The sequence below is a fragment of the Rutidosis leptorrhynchoides genome, chromosome 4 (assembly GCF_046630445.1).
Source record: "Rutidosis leptorrhynchoides isolate AG116_Rl617_1_P2 chromosome 4, CSIRO_AGI_Rlap_v1, whole genome shotgun sequence".
Lineage (NCBI taxonomy): Eukaryota > Viridiplantae > Streptophyta > Magnoliopsida > Asterales > Asteraceae > Rutidosis > Rutidosis leptorrhynchoides.
The window spans coordinates 363304918-363326317 of record NC_092336.1 but is presented as its reverse complement, the minus strand read 5'-3'; positions in this window follow the sequence as shown (position 1 = coordinate 363326317).

The window sequence follows — 21400 nt, the reverse complement described above, 5'->3', positions numbered from 1 at the left end:
TTCACCTCTTTAAAAACCCTAATCACTCAATCTCGATTTGGTTCTTGAATTGAGTCAAGAAACTGATTCCTAGTGTTGTTGTGAGTCTATCAAGGTAAGATTTGTCAAATTTCATGTCCAAATCAGTGTGTAAATTGAGTTTGAAGGTGAGTTTTGTTAACAGTGATTTTTGGGTCACAAGTGCTTAAATTGATGTTGTTTAAGCGTAAATTTTGTGGGTTTATGTCTCAAAACGTTTACTATAAAAGATGTGTTATGTTTTGGGGTCTTAAACGAGTCCTATATCGAGATTTGGTGTTTTGGGTGTGAAACCCATCACTTTGCTGCTGTTGCAGCTGATGATCTACCTTCGACCAATGGTCGTTGACCATCGATCGATGGTGAGGGACGATCGGCCGGTTGATAAGACCATCGACCGATAGTGTATGACTTTTGACCAGCGGATGTAATTTTGACGATTGACCGATTGGGGGAGACCATCGACCGATTGTGTGTTGACGATCGGCTGATGGATGGGACCATCGACCGATGGTCTGTTGGCAGTAAATATTTTACTAAGTGTTGATTTATAGCCGTTATGCTGCCCATGTGTTTTTATGGTTTTCAGGATGTAAATTCTGAAAATGCATAAGTGTTAAGCATGAATTTTTAGCGAACGCTTTTTACTAATTTGCTGAAATGTGCTGTCAGTGTGTCTAATTTTGATGGGAACACTATTCTAACTTGGTTTTTATTGTTCTCAGGAGATAAGAACACGGAGGAAGCTAAGAAATAATAACTGAGCAGTTGCTGGTAATTGGTGAGTGGGTCTATCTAAGGATAGAGTTTAAGTAGCATATCATGCTACTGTGATCGACTCTTTTACCATGCATAGTGTAGGGATTACCATGTTAGAATAATATCGTTTGCCTGATGTTGTGTGTAAATTATGTGTACACTGTGTGAATGGCACCAGTCAGGCCTAGGGAGATTGGGGACTCGAGACCGTGACTAGGAGAGGTTAGATTCCGAATGAGGTCAACCTTGCCTAGGGGAGGTTGGGTCCATAGGCAACTGATTGTGGAGTATAGTGTGAATGATGCATCCCCTGCATCTGGATAACTATACTGTGAATTGAGTAGCAGGGACTATCGGTAGACTCAGGCCCGATCAGCTGAGAGTCGTGTGAAATGTCCCGTTCTTATTGATTAAAAACGTTCCATATTAATTGATTTCGTTGCGAGGTTTTAACCTCTATATGAGACGTTTTTCAAAGACTGCATTCATTTTAAAACAACCCATAACCTTTATTTCATCAATAAAGGTTTAAAAAGCTTTACGTAGATTATCAAATAATGATAATCTAAAATATCCTGTTTACACACGACCATTACATAATGGTTTACAATACAAATATGTTACAACAAAATAAGTTTCTTGAATGCAGTTTTTACACAATATCATACAAACATGGACTCCAAATCTCGTCCTTATTTAAGTATGCGATAGCGGAAGCTCTTAATAATCACCTGAGAATAAACAGGCTTAAAACATCAACAAAAATGTTGGTGAGTTATAGGTTTAACCTATATATATTAAATCATAATAATAGACCACAAGATTTCATATTTCAATACACATCCCATACATAGAGATAAAAATCATTCATATGGTAAACACCTGGTAACCGACATTAACAAGATGCATATATAAGAATATCCCCATCATTCCGGGACACCCTTCGGATTTGATATAAATTTTGAAGTACTAAAGCATCCGGTACTTTGGATGGGGTTTGTTAGGCCCAATAGATCTATCTTTAGGATTCGCGTCAATTAGGGTGTCTGTTCCCTAATTCTTAGATTACCAGACTTAATAAAAAGGGGCATATTCGATTTCGATAATTCAACCATAGAATGTAGTTTCACGTACTTGTGTCTATTTTGTAAATCATTTATAAAACCTGCATGTATTCTCATCCCAAAAATATTAGATTTTAAAAGTGGGACTATAACTCACTTTCACAGATTTTTACTTCGTCGGGAAGTAAGACTTGGCCACTGGTTGATTCACGAACCTATAGCAATATATACATATACATATATATCAAAGTATGTTAAAAATATATTTACAACACTTTTAATATATTTTGATGTTTTAAGTTTATTAAGTCAGCTGTCCTCGTTAGTAACCTACAACTAGTTGTCCACAGTTAGATGTACCGAAATAAATCGATAAATATTATCTTGAATCAATCCACGACCCAGTGTATACGTATCTCAGTATTGATCATAACTCAAACTATATATATTTTGGAATCAACCTCAACCCTGTATAGCTAACTCCAACATTCACATATAGAGTGTCTATGGTTGTTCCGAAATATATATAGATGTGTCGACATGATAGGTCGAAACATTGTATACGTGTCTATGGTATCTCAAGACTACATAATATACAATACAAGTTGATTAAGTTATGGTTGGAATAGATTTGTTACCAATTTTCACGTAGCTAAAATGAGAAAAATTATCCAATCTTGTTTTACCCATAACTTCTTCATTTTAAATCCGTTTTGAGTGAATCAAATTGCTATGGTTTCATATTGAACTCTATTTTATGAATCTAAACAGAAAAAGTATAGGTTTATAGTCAGAAAAATAAGTTACAAGTCATTTTTGTGAAGGTAGTCATTTCAGTCGAAAGAACGACGTCTAGATGACCATTTTAGAAAACATACTTCCACTTTGAGTTTAACCATAATTTTTGGATATAGTTTCATGTTCATAATAACAATAATTTTCTCAGAATAACAACTTTTAAATCAAAGTTTATCATAGTTTTTAATTAACTAACCCAAAACAGCCCGCGGTGTTACTACGACGGCGTAAATCCAATTTTACGGTGTTTTTCATGTTTCCAGGTTTTAAATCATTAAGTTAGCATATCATATAGATATATAACATGTGTTTAGTTGATTTTAAAAGTCAAGTTAGAAGGATTAACTTTTGTTTGCGAACAAGTTTAGAATTAACTAAACTATGTTCTAGTGATTACAAGTTTAAACCTTCGAATAAGATAGCTTTATATGTATGAATCGAATGATGTTATGAACATCATTACTACCTTAAGTTCCTTGGATAAACCTACTGGAAAAGAGAAAAATGGATCTAGCTTCAACGGATCCTTGGATGGCTCGAAGTTCTTGAAGCAGAATCATGACACGAAAACAAGTTCAAGTAAGATCATCACTTGAAATAAGATTGTTATAGTTATAGAAATTGAACCAAAGTTTGAATATGATTATTACCTTATATTAGAATGATAACCTACTGTAAGAAACAAAGATTTCTTGAGGTTGGATGATCACCTTACAAGATTGGAAGTGAGCTAGCAAACTTGAAAGTATTCTTGATTTTATGTAACTAGAACTTGTAGAATATATGAAGAACACTTAGAACTTGAAGATAGAACTTGAGAGAGATCAAATAGATGAAGAAAATTGAAGAATGAAAGTGTTTGTAGGTGTTTTTGGTCGTTGGTGTATGGATTAGATATAAAGGATATGTAATTTTGTTTTCATGTAAATAAGTCATGAATGATTACTCATATTTTTGTAATTTTATGAGATATTTCATGCTAGTTGCCAAATGATGGTTCCCACATGTGTTAGGTGACTCACATGGGCTGCTAAGAGCTGATCATTGGAGTGTATATACCAATAGTACATACATCTAAAAGCTGTGTATTGTACGAGTACGAATACGGGTGCATACGAGTAGAATTGTTGATGAAACTGAACGAGGATGTAATTGTAAGCATTTTTGTTAAGTAGAAGTATTTTGATAAGTGTATTGAAGTCTTTCAAAAGTGTATAAATACATATTAAAACACTACATGTATATACATTTTAACTGAGTCGTTAAGTCATCGTTAGTCGTTACATGTAAGTGTTGTTTTGAAACCTTTAGGTTAACGATCATGTTAAATGTTGTTAAACCAATGTTTATAACATCAAATGAGATTTTAAATTATTATATTATCATGATATTATCATGTATAAATATCTCTTAATATGATATATATACATTAAATGTCTTTACAACGATAATCGTTACATATATGTCTCGTTTAAAAATCATTAAGTTAGTAGTCTTGTTTTTACATATGTAGTTCATTGTTAATATACTTAATGATATGTTTACTTATCATAGTATCATGTTAACTATATATATATCCATATATATGTCATCATATAATTTTTACAAGTTTTAACGTTCGTGAATCACCGGTCAACTTGGGTGGTCAATTGTCTATAGGAAACATATTTCAATTAATCAAGTCTTAACAAGTTTGATTGCTTAACATTTTGGAAACATTTAATCATATAAATATCAATCTCAATTAATATATATAAACATGGAAAAGTTCGGGTCACTACAGTACCTACCCGTTAAATAAATTTCGTCCCGAAATTTTAAGCTGTTGAAGGTGTTGACGAATCTTCTGGAAATAGATGCGGGTATTTCTTCTTCATCTAATCTTCATGCTCCCAGGTAAACTCGAGTCCTCTACGAGCATTCCATCGAACCTTAACAATTGGTATCTTGTTTTGCTTAAGTCTTTTAACCTCACGATCCATTATTTCGACGGGTTCTTCGATGAATTGAAGTTTTTCGTTGATTTGGATTTCATCTAACGGAATAGTGAGATCTTCTTTAGCAAAACATTTCTTTAAATTCGAGACGTGGAAAGTGTTATGTACAGCCGCGAGTTGTTGAGGTAACTCAAGTCGGTAAGCTACTGGTCCGACACGATCAATAATCTTGAATGGTCCAATATACCTTGGATTTAATTTCCCTCGTTTACTAAATCGAACAACGCCTTTCCAAGGTGCAACTTTAAGCATGACCATCTCTCCAATTTAAAATTCTATATCTTTTCTTTTAATGTCAGCGTAGCTCTTTTGTCGAATTTGGGCGGTTTTCAACCGTTTTTGAATTTGGATGATCTTCTCGGTAGTTTCTTGTATTATCTCCGGACCCGTAATCTGTCTATCCCCCACTTCACTCCAACAAATTGGAGACCTGCACTTTCTACCATAAAGTGCTTCAAACGGCGCCATCTCAATGCTTGAATGGTAGCTGTTGTTGTAGGAAAATTCTGCTAACGGTAGATGTCGATCCCAACTGTTTCCGAAATCAATAACACATGTTCGTAGCATGTCTTCAAGCGTTTGTATCGTCCTTTCGCTCTGCCCATTAGTTTGTGGATGATAGGCAGTACTCATGTCTAGACGAGTTCCTAATGCTTGCTGTAATGTCTGCCAGAATCTTGAAATAAATCTACCATCCCTATCAGAGATAATAGAGATTGGTATTCCATGTCTGGAGATGACTTCCTTCAAATACAGTCGTGCTAACTTCTCCATCTTGTCATCTTCTCTTATTGGCAGGAAGTGTGCTGTTTTGGTGAGACGATCAACTATTACCCAAATAGTATCAAAACCACTTGAAGTCCTTGGTAATTTAGTGATGAAATCCATGGTAATGTTTTCCCATTTCCATTCCAGGATTTCGGGTTGTTGAAGTAGACCTGATGGTTTCTGATGCTCAGCTTTGACCTTAGAACACGTCAAACATTCTCCTACGTATTTAGCAACGTCGGCTTTCATACCCGACCACCAAAAATGTTTCTTGAGATCCTTGTACATCTTCCCTGTTCCAGGATGTATTGAGTATCTGGTTTTATGAGCTTCTCTAAGTACCATTTCTCTCATATCTCCAAATTTTGGTACTCAAATTCTTTCAGCCCTATACCGGGTTCCATCTTCCCGAATATTAAGATGCTTCTCCGATCCTTTGGGTATTTTATCCTTTAAATTTCCCTCTTTTAAAACTCCTTGTTGCGCCTCCTTTATTTGAGTAGTAAGGTTAGTGTGAATCATTATATTCATAGATTTTACTCGAATGGGTTCTCTGTCCTTTCTGCTCAAGGCGTCGGCTACCACATTTGCCTTCCCCGGGTGGTAACGAATCTCAAAGTCGTAATCATTCAACAATTTAATCCACCTACGCTGCCTCATATTCAGTTGTTTCTGATTAAATATGTGTTGAAGACTTTTGTGGTCGGTATATATAATACTTTTGACCCCATATAAGTAGTGCCTCCAAGTCTTTAATACAAAAACAACCGCGCCTAATTCCAAATCATGTGTCATATAATTTTGTTCGTGAATCTTTAATTGTCTAGACGCATAAGCAATCACCTTCGTTCGTTGCATTAATACACAACCGAGACCTTGCTTTGATGCTTCACAATAAATCACAAAATCATCATTCCCTTCAGGCAATAACAATATAGGTGCCGCAGTTAGCTTTTTCTTTAATAACTGAAACGCTTTCTCTTGTTCATCATTCCATTCAAATTTCTTCCCTTTATGCGTTAATGCAGTCAAGGGTTTTGCTATTCTGGAAAAGTCTTGGATGAACCTTCTGTAGTAACCAGCTAGTCCTAAAAACTGGCGTATGTGTTTCGGAGTTTTCGGGGTTTCCCACTTTTCAACAGTTTCTATCTTTGCCGGATCCACCTTAATACCTTCTTTGTTCACTATGTGACTGAGGAATTGAACTTCTTCCAACCAAAATGCACACTTTGAAAACTTAGCGTACAATTCTTCCTTCCTCAATACTTCTAACACCTTTCTCAAATGTTCACCGTGTTCTTGGTCATTCTTTGAGTAAATAAGTATGTCATCAATGAAAACAATGACAAACTTGTCAAGGTATTGTCCACACACTCGGTTCATAAGGTCCATGAACACAGCTGGTGCATTAGTTAAACTAAACGGCATGACCATAAACTCGTAATGACCGTAACGTGTTCTGAAAGCAGTCTTTGGAATATCATCTTCTTTCACCCGCATTTGATGATACCCGGAACGTAAGTCAATCTTTGAATAAATAGACGAGCCTTGTAGTTGATCAAATAAGTCGTCGATTCTCGGTAGTGGGTAGCGGTTCTTGATGGTAAGTTTGTTCAACTCTCGGTAGTCGATACACAACCTGAATGTACCATCTTTCTTCTTGACAAAGAAAACAGGAGCTCCCCACGGTGATGTGCTTAGTTGAATGAAACCACGCTCTAAAAGTTCTTGTAATTAGCTTTGCAGTTCTTTCATCTCGCTGGGTGCGAATCTGTAAGGAGCACGCGCTATTGGTGCAGCTCCTGGTACAAGATCTATTTGAAATTCAACGGATCGATGTGGGGGTAATCACGGTAATTCTTTCGGAAATACATCGGGAAATTCTTTTGTAATGGGAACATCATTGATGCTCTTTTCTTCAGTTTGTACTTTCTCGACGTGTGCTAGAACAGCATAGCAACCTTTTCTTATTAGTTTTTGTGCCTTCAAATTACTAATAAGATGTAGCTTCGTGTTGCCCTTTTCTCCGTACACCATTAAGGGTTTTCCTTTTTCTCGTATAATGCGAATTACATTTTTGTAACAAACGATCTCTGCTTTCACTTCTTTCAACCAGTCCATACCGATTATCACATCAAAACTCCCTAACTCTACTGGTATCAAATCAATCTTAAATGTTTCGCTAACCAGTTTAATTTCTCGATTCCGACATATATTATCTACTGAAATTAATTTACCATTTGCTAATTCGAGTAAAAATTTACTATCCAAAGGCGTTAATGGACAACTTAATTTAGCACAAAAATCTCTACTCATATAGCTTCTATCCGCACCCGAATCAAATAAAACGTAAGCAGATTTATTGTCAATAAGAAACGTACCCGTAACAAGCTCCGGGTCTTCCTGTGCCTCTGCCGCATTAATATTGAAAACTCTTCCGCAGCCTTGTCCATTCGTGTTCTCCTGGTTCGGGCAATTTCTAATAATGTGGCCCGGTTTTCCACATTTATAACAAACTACATTGGCATAACTTGCTCCGACACTACTTGCTCCGCCATTACTCGTTCCGACACCATTTGTTCCTTTCGTTCTATTAACCCCTGGTCCGTAGACCTCACACTTCGCCGCGCTATGACCATTTCTTTTACACTTGTTGCAAAATTTGGTGCAGAACCCCGAGTGATACTTTTCACACCTTTGGCATAGCTGCTTCTGATTGTTGTTGTTGTTGCGGTTATTATTGTTATTGGGATGATTGTTGTAGTTGCTGTTGTTGTTATTGTTGTTGTTGTTGGGCCGTTTGTTGTAGTTGCGATTGATGTTGCGATTGTTGGGATAATTGTTGCGATTATTGTTGTAATTGCTGTTGTTGTCGTATTGGTGATTCTTATCACCGTTTTCCTCCCACTTTCTTTTGACTTGCTTCACATTGGCCTCTTCAGCAGTCTGTTCTTTAATTCTTTCTTCAATCTGGTTCACTAGTTTGTGAGCCATTCTACATGACTGTTGTATGGAGACGAGCTCGTGTGAACTTATATCTTCTTGGATTCTTTCCGGTAATCCTTTCACAAACGCGTCGATCTTCTCTTCCTCATCTTCGAATGCTCCCGGACACAATAGGCACAATTCTGTGAATCGTCTTTCGTACGTGGTAATATCAAATCCTTGGGTTCGTAACCCTCTAAGTTCTGTCTTGAGCTTATTGACCTCGGTTCTGGGACGGTACTTCTCGTTCATCAAGTGCTTGAATGCTGACCACGGTAGTGCGTACGCATCGACTTGTCCCACTTGCTCTAGATAGGTATTCCACCATGTTAACGCAGAACCTGTGAAGGTATGCATAGAGTACTTCACTTTGTCCTCTTCAGTACACTTATTTATGGCAAACACCAATTCGACCTTCTCGGTCCACCGTTTCAATCCGATCGGTCCTTCGGTTCCATCAAATTCCAAAGGTTTGCAGGCAGTGAATTCTTTGTAGGTGCATCCTACACGATTTCCTGTACTGCTAGATCCAAGGTTATTATTGGTATGTAGCGCAGCCTGTACTGCAGCTATGTTTGAAGCTAGAAAAGTACGGAATTCCTCTTCATTCATATTCACGGTGTGTCGAGTAGTCGGTGCCATTTCCTTCAAAATAGTCAAATGGAACAAGTTAATCATACAGAATAGTAAGAGTAGTTAATAGTATTTCGTAGCATAATATGAACTCATTTATAAAAGCTTTTTCTTCATATTAGCATTTTATAAGTTTAAATTCGGGTAGTACCTACTCGTTAAGTTCATACTTAGTAGCTAATATACAATTCAACTACTACAATTCTATATGAAAAACTGATTATAATAATATTTCACGTTCAAACTTTTACACAATATTTTACAAACTTACAATACCGCTTATTTTACATATAGCATGAAATATAGCACACAATAAATTTGATACAAGATGGTTGTGAAGATAATTCTAGCTATTACACAAGTCGTGCAGCAAAGGCAATAAAGACACGTAATTCATACGTCTAGAAACAAGTCATGCATTTTGGTTTTACTAGGATTACTTCCCATCCTTGGTCTTGTGGAACATAACCGTTATGGCCGTTGATAAGACAGCGTGTTGTAACGTCGTCAAAGGGACGAGGGTTACGTAATGTCCAACAGTCCCGTAACAATCTAAAAACCTCATTTCTTACCCCAATTACCGACTCCGTCACTTGTGGGAACGTTTTGTTTAATAGTTGTAGCCCGATGTTCCTGTTCTCACTTTGGTGAGAAGCGAACATTACTAATCCGTAAGCATAACATGCTTCTTTATGTTGCATGTTAGCCGCTTTTTCTAAATCACTTAGTCCAATATTCGGATATATTGAGTCAAAATAATTTCTTAACCCATTTCGTAAAATAGCATTTGGGTTCCCCGCAATATATGCGTCAAAGTAAACACATCGTAACTTATGGATTTCCCAATGTGATATCCCCCATCTTTCGAACGAAAGCCTTTTATAAACCAAGGCATTCTTGGAACGTTCTTCGAATGTCTTACAAACTGATCTCGCCTTAAACAGTTGTGCCGAAGAATTCTGACCGACTCTAGACAAGATTTCATCAATCATGTCTCCGGGTAGGTCTCTTAAAATATTGGGTTGTCTATCCATTTTGTGTTTTTTATACTGTAAAATAGACAAGAGTTAGATTCATAAAAAAAAATACTTATTAATACAAGTAATTTTTACATATATCATAAAGCATAAGCACACTATATTACATATATTACACCACACGAATACAACTATCTTATTCCGACTCGCTTGTTTCTTCTTCTTCGGTTTTGGATCGTTTTGCCAAGTTTCTAGGGATATATGATGTTTCCCTAATACGAGCCGTCGTTTTCCACATTGGTTTAGAAAAACCTGGTGGTTTAGAGGTTCCCGGGTCATTGTTACAACTTAAGGACTTCGGGGGTTGACGATACATATAAAGTTCATCGGGGTTGGAATTAGATTTCTCTATTTTTATGCCCTTTCCCTTATTATTTTCTTTTGCCTTTTTCAATTCAGTTGGGGTAATTTCTATAACATCATTGGAATTCTCGTCGGAATCTGATTCATCGGAGAATTGGTAATCCTCCCAATATTTTGCTTCCTTGGCGGAAACACCATTGACCATAATTAACCTTGGTCGGTTGGTTGAGGATTTTCTTTTACTTAACCGTTTTATTATTTCCCCCACCGGTTCTATTTCTTCATCCGGTTCCGATTCTTCTTCCGGTTTCGATTCTTCTTTCGGTTCTGACTCTTCTTCCGGTTCCTCTTCGGGAACTTGTGAATCAGTCCACGAATCATTCCAATTTACATTTGACTCTTCATTATTATAAGGTGAGTCAATGGGACTTGTTCTAGAGGTAGACATCTATCACATAATATCAAACGCGTTAAGAGATTAATATATCACATAATATTCAAATGTTAAAAATATATAGTTTCCAACAAAATTTGTTAAGCAATCATTTTTCAAGTAAACACGGTCGAAGTCCAGACTCACTAATGCATCCTAACAAACTCGATAAGACACACTAATGCAAAATTCTGGTTCTCTAAGACCAACGCTCTGATACCAACTGAAATGTCCCGTTCTTATTGATTAAAAACGTTCCATATTAATTAATTTCGTTGCGAGGTTTTGACCTCTATATGAGACATTTTTCAAAGACTGCATTCATTTTAAAACAAACCATAACCTTTATTTCATCAATAAAAGGTTTAAAAAGCTTTACGTAGATTATCAAATAATGATAATCTAAAATATCCTGTTTACACACGACCATTACATAATGGTTTACAATACAAATATGTTACAACAAAATAAGTTTCTTGAATGCAGTTTTTACACAATATCATACAAGCATGGACTCCAAATCTCGTCCTTATTTAAGTATGCGACAGCCGAAGCTCTTAATAATCACCTGAGAATAAACATGCTTAAAACGTCAACAAAAATGTTGGTGAGTTATAGGTTTAACCTATATATATCAAATCATAATAATAGACCACAAGATTTCATATTTCAATACACATCCCATACATAGAGATAAAAATCATTCATATGGTGAACACCTGGTAACCGACATTAACAAGATGCATATATAAGAATATCCCCATCATTCCGGGACACCCTTCGGATATGATATAAATTTCGAAGTACTAAAGCATCCGGTACTTTGGATGGGGTTTGTTAGGCCCAATAGATCTATCTTTAGGATTCGCGTCAATTAGGGTGTCTGTTCCCTAATTCTTAGATTACCAGACTTAATAAAAAGGGGCATATTCGATTTCGATAATTCAACCATAGAATGTAGTTTCACGTACTTGTGTCTATTTTGTAAATCATTTATAAAACCTGCATGTATTCTCATCCCAAAAATATTAGATTTTAAAAGTGGGACTATAACTCACTTTCACAGATTTTTATGTCGTCGGGAAGTAAGACTTGGCCACTGGTTGATTCACGAACCTATAACAATATATACATATATATCAAAGTATGTTTAAAATATATTTACAACACTTTTAATATATTTTGATGTTTTAAGTTTATTAAGTCAGCAGTCTTCGTTAGTAACCTACAACTAGTTGTCCACAGTTAGATGTACAGAAATAAATCGATAAATATTATCTTGAATCAATCCACGACCCAGTGTATACGTATCTCAGTATTGATCACAACTCAAACTATATATATTTTGGAATCAACCTCAACCCTGTATAACTAACTCCAACATTCACATATAGAGTGTCTATGGTTGTTCCGAAATATATATAGATGTGTCGACATGATAGGTCGAAACATTGTATACGTGTCTATGGTATCTCAAGATTACATAATATACAATACAAGTTGATTAAGTTATGGTTGGAATAGATTTGTTACCAATTTTCACGTAGCTAAAATGAGAAAATTATCCAATCTTGTTTTACCCATAACTTCTTCATTTTAAATCCGTTTTGAGTGAATCAAATTGCTATGGTTTCATATTGAACTCTATTTTATGAATCTAAATAGAAAAATTATAGATTTATAGTCAGAAAAATAAGTTACAAGTCGTTTTTGTAAAGGTAGTCATTTCAGTCGAAAGAACGACGTCTAGATGACCATTTTAGAAAACATAATTCCACTTTGAGTTTAACCATAATTTTTGGATATAGTTTCATGTTCATAATAAAAATCATTTTCTCAGAATAACAACTTTTAAATCAAAGTTTATCATAGTTTTTAATTAACTAACCCAAGACTGCCAGCGGTGTTACTACGACGGCGTAAATCCGGTTTTACGGTGTTTTTCGTGTTTCCAGGTTTTAAATCATTAAGTTAGCATATCATATAGATATAGAACATGTGTTTAGTTGATTTTAAAAGTCAAGTTAGAAGGATTAACTTTTGTTTGCGAACAAGTTTAGAATTAACTAAACTATGTTCTAGTGATTACAAGTTTAAACCTTCGAATAAGATAGCTTTATATGTATGAATCGAATGATGTTATGAACATCATTACTACCTTAAGTTCCTTGGATAAAACTACTAGAAAAGTGAAAAATAGATCTAGCTTCAACGGATCCTTGGATGGCTCGAAGTTCTTGAAGCAGAATCATGACACGAAAACAAGTTCAAGTAAGATCATCACTTGAAATAAGATTGTTATAGTTATAGAAATTGAACCAAAGTTTGAATATGATTATTACCTTGTATTAGAATGATAACCTACTGTAAGAAACAAAGATTTATTGAGGTTGGATGATCACCTTACAAGATTGGAAGTGAGCTAGCAAACTTGAAAGTATTCTTGATTTTATGTAACTAGAACTTGTAGAATTTATGAAGAACACTTAGAACTTGAAGATAGAACTTGAGAGAGATCAATTAGATGAAGAAAATTGAAGAATGAAAGTATTTGTAGGTGTTTTTGTTCGTTGGTGTATGGATTAGATATAAAGGATATGTAATTTTGTTTTCATGTAAATAAGTCATGAATGATTACTCATATTTTTGTAATTTTATGAGATATTTCATGCTAGTTGCCAAATGATGGTCCCCACATGTGTTAGGTGACTCACATGGGCTGCTTAGAGCTAATCATTGGAGTGTATATACCAATAGTACATACATCTAAAAGCTGTGTATTGTACGAGTACGAATACGGGTGCATACGAGTAGAATTGTTGATGAAACTGAACGAGGATGTAATTGTAAGAATTTTTGTTAAGTAGAAGTATTTTGATAAGTGTATTGAAGTCTTTCAAAAGTGTAAAAATACATATTAAAAAACTACATGTATATACATTTTAACTGAGTCGTTAAGTCATCGTTAGTCGTTACATGTAAGTGTTGTTTTGAAACCTTTAGATTAACGATCTTGTTAAATGTTGTTAACCCAATGTTTATAATATCAAATGAGATTTTAAATTATTATATTATCATGATATTATCATGTATGAATATCTCTTAATATGATATATATACATTAAATGTCTTTACAACGATAATCGTTACATATATGTCTCGTTTAAAAATCATTAAGTTAGTAGTCTTGTTTTTACATATGTAGTTCATTGTTAATATACTTAATGATATGTTTACTTATCATAGTATCATGTTAACTATATATATATATCCATATATATGTCATCATATAGTTTTTACAAGTTTTAACGTTCGTGAATCACCGGTCAACTTGGATGGTCAATTGTCTGTATGAAACATATTTCAATTAATCAAGTCTTAACAAGTTTGATTGCTTAACATGCTGGAAACATTTAATCATGTAAATATCAATCTCAATTAATATATATAAACATGGAAAAGTTCGGGTCACTACACATCAAGTGCTTGAATGCTGACCACGGTAGTGCGTACGCATCGTCTTGTCCCACTTGCTCTAGATAGGTATTCCACCATGTTAACGCAGAACCTGTGAAGGTATGCGTAGCGTAATTCACTTTGTCCTCTTCATTACACTTACTTATGGCAAACACCGATTCGACCTTCTCGGTCCACCATTTCAATCCGATCGGTCCTTCGGTTCCATCAAATTCCAAAGGTTTGCAGGCAGTGAATTCTTTGTAGGTGCATCCTACACAATTTCCTGTACTGCTAGATCCAAGGTTATTGTTGGTATGTAGCGCAGCCTGTACTGCGGCTATGTTTGAAGCTAGAAAAGTACGGAATTCCTCTTCATTCATATTCACGGTGTTTCGAGTAGTCGGTGCCATTTCCTTCAAAATAGTCAAATGGAACAAGTTAATCATATAGAATATTAAGAGTAGTTAATTGTATTTCATAGCATAATATGAACTCATTTATAAAAGCTTTTTCTTCATATTAGCGTTTTATAAGTTTAAATTCGGGTAGTACCTACCCGTTAAGTTCATACTTAGTAGCTAATATACAATTCAACTACTACAATTCTATATGAAAAACTGATTATAATAATATTTCGCATTCAAACTTTTACACAATATTTTACAAACTTACAATACCGCTTATTTTACATATAGCATGAAATATAGCACACAATAAATTTGATACAAGATGGTTGTGAAGATAATTCTAGCTAGTACACAAGTCGTTCAGCAAAGGCAATAATGACTATACGTCCAGAAACAAGTCATGCATTCTGGTTTTACTAGGATTACTTCCCATCCTTGGTCTTGTGGAACATAACCGTTATGGCCGTTGATAAGACAGCGTGTTGTAACATCGTCAAAGGGACGAGGGTTACGTAATGTCCAACAGTCCCGTAACAATCTAAAAACCTCATTTCTTACCCCAATTACCGACTTTGTCACTTGTGGGAACGTTTTGTTTAATAGTTTTAGCCCGATGTTCTTGTTCTCACTTTGGTGAGAAGCGAACATTACTAATCCGTAAGCATAACATGCTTCTTTATGTTGCATGTTAGCCGCTTTTTCTAAATCACGAAGTCCAATATTCGGATATATTGAGTCAAAATAATTTCTTAACCCATTGCGTAAAATAGCATTTGGGTTCCCCGCAATATATGCGTCAAAGTAAACACATCGTAACTTATGGATTTCCCAATGTGATATCCCCCATCTTTCGAACGAAAGCCTTTTATAAACCAAGGCATTCTTGGAACATTCTTCGAATGTCTTACAAACTGATCTCGCCTTAAATAGTTGTGCCGAAGAATTCTGACCGACTCTAGACAAGATTTCATCAATCATGTCTCCGGGTAGGTCTCTTAAAATATTGGGTTGTCTATCCATTTTGTGTTTTTATAATGTAAAATAGACAAGAGTTAGATTCATAAAAAAAATACTTATTAATATAAGCAATTTTTACATATATCATAAAGCATAAGCACACTATATTACATATATTACACCACACGAATATAACTATCTTATTCCGACTCGCTTGTTTCTTCTTCTTCGGTTTTGGATCGTTTTGCCAAGTTTCTAGGGATATATGATGTTTCCCTAATACGAGCCGTCGTTTTCCACATTGGTTTAGAAAAACCTGGTGGTTTAGAGGTTCCCGGGTCATTGTTACAACTTAAGGACTTCGGAGGTTGACGATACATATAAAGTTCATCGGGGTTGGAATTAGATTTCTCTATTTTTATGCACTTTCCCTTATTATTTTCTTTTGCCTTTTTAAATTCAGTTGGGGTAATTTCTATAACGTCATTGGAATTCTCGTCGGAATCCGATTCATCGGAGAATTGGTAATCCTCCCAATATTTTGCTTCCTTGGCGGAAACACCATTGACCATAATTAACCTTGGTCGGTTGGTTGAGGATTTTCTTTTACTTAACCGTTTTATTATTTCCCCCACCGGTTCTATTTCTTCATCCGGTTCCGATTCTTCTTCCGGTTCCGACTCTTCTTCCGGTTCCTCTTCGGGAACTTGTGAATCAGTCCACGAATCATTCCAATTTACATTTGACTCTTCATTATTATTAGGTGAGTCAATGGGACTTGTTCTAGAGGTAGACATCTATCACATAATATCAAACGCGTTAAGAGATTAATATATCACATAATATTCAAATGTTAAAAATATATAGTTTCCAACAAAATTTGTTAAGCAATTATTTTTCAAGTAAACACGGTCGAAGTCTAGACTCACTAATGCATCCTAACAAACTCGATAAGACACACTAATGCAAAATTCTGGTTCTCTAAGACCAACGCTATGATACCAACTGAAATGTCCCGTTCTTATTGATTAAAAACGTTCCATATTAATTGATTTCGTTGCGAGGTTTTGACCTCTATATGAGATGTTTTTCAAAGACTGCATTCATTTTAAAACAAACCATAACCTTTATTTCATCAATAAAAGGTTTAAAAAGCTTTACGTAGATTATCAAATAATGATAATCTAAAATATCCTGTTTACACACGACCATTACATAATGGTTTACAATACAAATATGTTACAACAAAATAAGTTTCTTGAATGCAGTTTTTACACAATATCATACAAGCATGAACTCCAAATCTCGTCCTTATTTAAGTATGCGACAGCCGAAGCTCTTAATAATCACCTGAGAATAAACATGCTTAAAACGTCAACAAAAATGTTGGTGAGTTATAGGTTTAACCTATATATATCAAATCATAATAATAGACCACAAGATTTCATATTTCAATACACATCCCATACATAGAGATAAAAATCATTCATATGGTGAACACCTGGTAACCGACATTAACAAGATGCATATATAAGAATATCCCCATCATTCCGGGACACCCTTCGGATATGATATAAATTTCGAAGTACTAAAGCATCCGGTACTTTGGATGGAGTTTGTTAGGCCCAATAGATCTATCTTTAGGATTCACGTCAATCAGGGTGTCTGTTCCCTAATTCTTAGATTACCAGACTTAATAAAAAGGGGCATATTCGATTTCGATAATTCAACCATAGAATGTAGTTTCACGTACTTGTGTCTATTTTGTAAATCATTTATAAAACCTGCATGTATTCTCATCCCAAAAATATTAGATTTTAAAAGTGGGACTATAACTCACTTTCACAGATTTTTACTTCGCCGGGAAGTAAGATTTGGCCACTGGTTGATTCACGAACCTATAACAATATATACATATACATATATATCAAAGTATGTTCAAAATATATTTACAACACTTTTAATATATTTTGATGTTTTAAGTTTATTAAGTCAGTTGTCCTCGTTAGTAACCTACAACTAGTTGTCCACAGTTAGATGTACAGAAATAAATCGATAAGTATTATCTTGAATCAATCCACGACCCAGTGTATACGTATCTCAGTATTGATCACAACTCAAACTATATATATTTTGGAATCAACATCAACCTTGTATAGCTAACTCCAACATTCACATATAGAGTGTCTATGGTTGTTCCGAAATATATATAGATGTGTTGACATGATTGGTTGAAACATTGTATACGTGTCTATGGTATCTCAAGATTACATAATATACAATACAAGTTGATTAAGTTATGGTTGGAATAGATTTGTTACCAATTTTCACGTAGCTAAAATGAGAAAAATTATACAATCTTGTTTTACCCATAACTTCTTCATTTTAAATCCGTTTTGAGTGAATCAAATTGCTATGGTTTCATATTGAACTAAATAGAAAAATTATAGATTTATAGTCGGAAAAATAAGTTACAAGTCGTTTTTGTAAAGGTAGTCATTTCAGTCGAAAGAACGACGTCTAGATGACCATTTTAGAAAACATACTTCCACTTTGAGTTTAACCATAATTTTTGGATATAGTTTCATGTTCATAATAAAAATCATTTTCTCAGAATAACAACTTTTAAATCAAAGTTTATCATAGTTTTTAATTAACTAACCCAAGACAGCCCGCGGTGTTACTACGACGGCGTAAATCCGGTTTTACGGTGTTTTTCGTGTTTCCAGGTTTTAAATCATTAATTTAGCATATCATATAGATATAGAAAATGTGTTTAGTTGATTTTAAAAGTCAAGTTAGAAGGATTAACTTTTGTTTGCGAACAAGTTTAGAATTAACTAAACTATGTTCTAGTGATTACAAGTTTAAACCTTCGAATAAGATAGCTTTATATGTATGAATCGAATGATGTTATGAACATCATTACTACCTTAAGTTCCTTGGATAAAACTACTGGAAAAGAAAAAAATGGATCTAGCTTCAACGGATCCTTGGATGGCTCGAAGTTCTTGAAGCAGAATCATGACACGAAAACAAGTTCAAGTAAGATCATCACTTGAAATAAGATTGTTATAGTTATAGAAATTGAACTAAAGTTTGAATATGATTATTACCTTGTATTAGAATGATAACCTACTGTAAGAAACAAAGATTTCTTGAGGTTGGATGATCACCTTACAAGATTGGAAGTGAGCTAGCAAACTTGAAAGTATTCTTGATTTTATGTAACTAGAACTTGTAGAATTTATGAAGAACACTTAGAACTTGAAGATAGAACTTGAGAGAGATCAATTAGATGAAGAAAATTGAAGAATGAAAGTGTTTGTAGGTGTTTTTGTTCGTTGGTGTATGGATTAGATATAAAGGATATGTAATTTTTTTTTCATGTAAATAAGTCATGAATGATTACTCATATTTTTGTAATTTTATGAGATATTTCATGCTAGTTGCCAAATGATGGTCCCCACATGTGTTAGGTGACTCACATGAGCTGCTAAGAGCTAATCATTGGAGTGTATATACCAATAGTACATACATCTAAAAGCTGTGTATTGTACGAGTACGAATACGGGTGCATACGAGTAGAATTGTTGATGAAACTGAACGAGGATGTAATTGTAAGCATTTTTGTTAAGTAGAAGTATTTTGATAAGTGTATTGAAGTCTTTCAAAAGTGTATAAATACATATTAAAACACTACATGTATATACATTTTAACTGAGTCGTTAAGTCATCGTTAGTCGTTACATGTAAGTATTGTTTTGAAACCTTTAGGTTAACGATCTTGTTAAATGTTGTTAACCCAATGTTTATAATATCAAATGAGATTTTAAATTATTATATTATCATGATATTATCATGTATGAATATCTCTTAATATGATATATATACATTAAATGTCTTTACAACGATAATCGTTACATATATGTCTCGTTTAAAAATCATTAAGTTAGTAGTCTAGTTTTTACATATGTAGTTCATTGTTAATATACTTAATGATATGTTTACTTATAATAGTATCATGTTAACTATATATATATATCAATATATATGTCATCATATAGTTTTTACAAGTTTTAACGTTCGTGAATCACCGGTCAAATTGGGTGGTCAATTGTCTATATGAAACATATTTCAATTAATCAAGTCTTAACAAGTTTGATTGCTTAACATGTTAGAAACATTTAATCATGTAAATATCAATCTCAATTAATATATATAAACATGGAAAAGTTCGGGTCACTACATCGTGTGCTCGTACAAGCCGCCGATCCTCGTATTTTCTAATTATATGCTAGTTGGTAGTTAGCATATGTTGTTGTTAGTATATAGCTTATGTGTGGCTTAAGCTAAATTTGGTAGATAGATTCCATTCACTTAGCGTTATGCTAATCCCCCACATTTCCACCCTTGCAGGTTTAGGTACTGGTAGTTTGGACGGGTGCTAGTATTGAAGACATGTTTGACGTGTGAACTCTGATGTGGACTTTTGTAATATCATGTTTTGTAATAACGTAACACCGTTGTGTAAACTTAAACTTAATTATGTGGATATCTGCTGTGATGTATTAAATGTTGAGATTTTAAAATAAAAGTCTTCCGCTGTGTATAAAAAAAAATGGCCGGTGTTACAAGTTGGTATCAGAGCATGGTTTGGTAGCAAATACGTGCGCGTATTTTGTTCCCAAACCCTGAGGCAAGTCAAACATGTTTGTGGGAGTGGGGGCTAAGTGAAAATAGGATATACGTGTGTTTGTTGTGATTGAACTAACTGATATCCACTAAGCTTTTGTGTGAGCTGTTTTGTAGCATAGGTATGGCTGATAGAAACGCAAATGGCCCATCCAAACCTGGAACATTCAGAGCACCAGAAGAGGGTGTTGAGTCTAATGATGATCAGAATAGTTACATCCTTCAGTTAGAAAGCAAGGTAAAAGAGGCTGAAGACAAAATTAATGAGCTTGAATTGGCGAGACATTCTGGAAATGATGATACACCACCTGGATTCCCAACCGTGCAATCTCAAACAATACCTAATGTGCACCAGAACCAGTTTCAGAATCAAATACCTAACCAATACTATATGCCACCGCAAAATACTTTTACTTACCAAAATCCCATGATGATGAACTCATACCAAATGCAATGTTTCAACAACCCAACATGCAACCACCCAAAAGGTGCACTTATAAGAACTTCCGTGATTGCAAACCCTCTGAGTTTTTTGGAAGTACTGATCCGACTATAACTCTTAATTGGTTACGAGAAATTGAAAGGATATTTGAAGCGTGCCAGTGTGAACCTGAGCTGAAAGTAACATACGCTAATCGACTGTTGAAAAGTAGGGCTATGATTTGGTGGGATTCTTTGATTTCTAGTATACCGAAAGAGCAAGTGAGTATGATCACGTGGGAGCAGTTTCATGGGAAGGTGTGTGAAAAGTATTATAATCCGTTTGATATGAACCGAATCAAGACTGAGTTTCTTTAAATGAAGATGACATCTCAAATGACGATCGATGAAGTAGTAGAGAAGTATATGGATAAACTGAGGTTTGTACAATAGTGGGTGCCAGACGAAGCATCTCGTATCCAGCATTTTGTTAATATCATTCTACCAGAGTACCAAACTTTTGTTAGAATAGCTACATCGTTGTCTCAAGCTGTTGTGTTAGCTAAGATGGTAGAAAGTGATGTTCAGGCCGCCAGAAACAGAATGTTTGGTAATGTGCTAAAACAAGGTAGGCAAGTATCTGGTCAATCAGGATCTAAATCCAAGA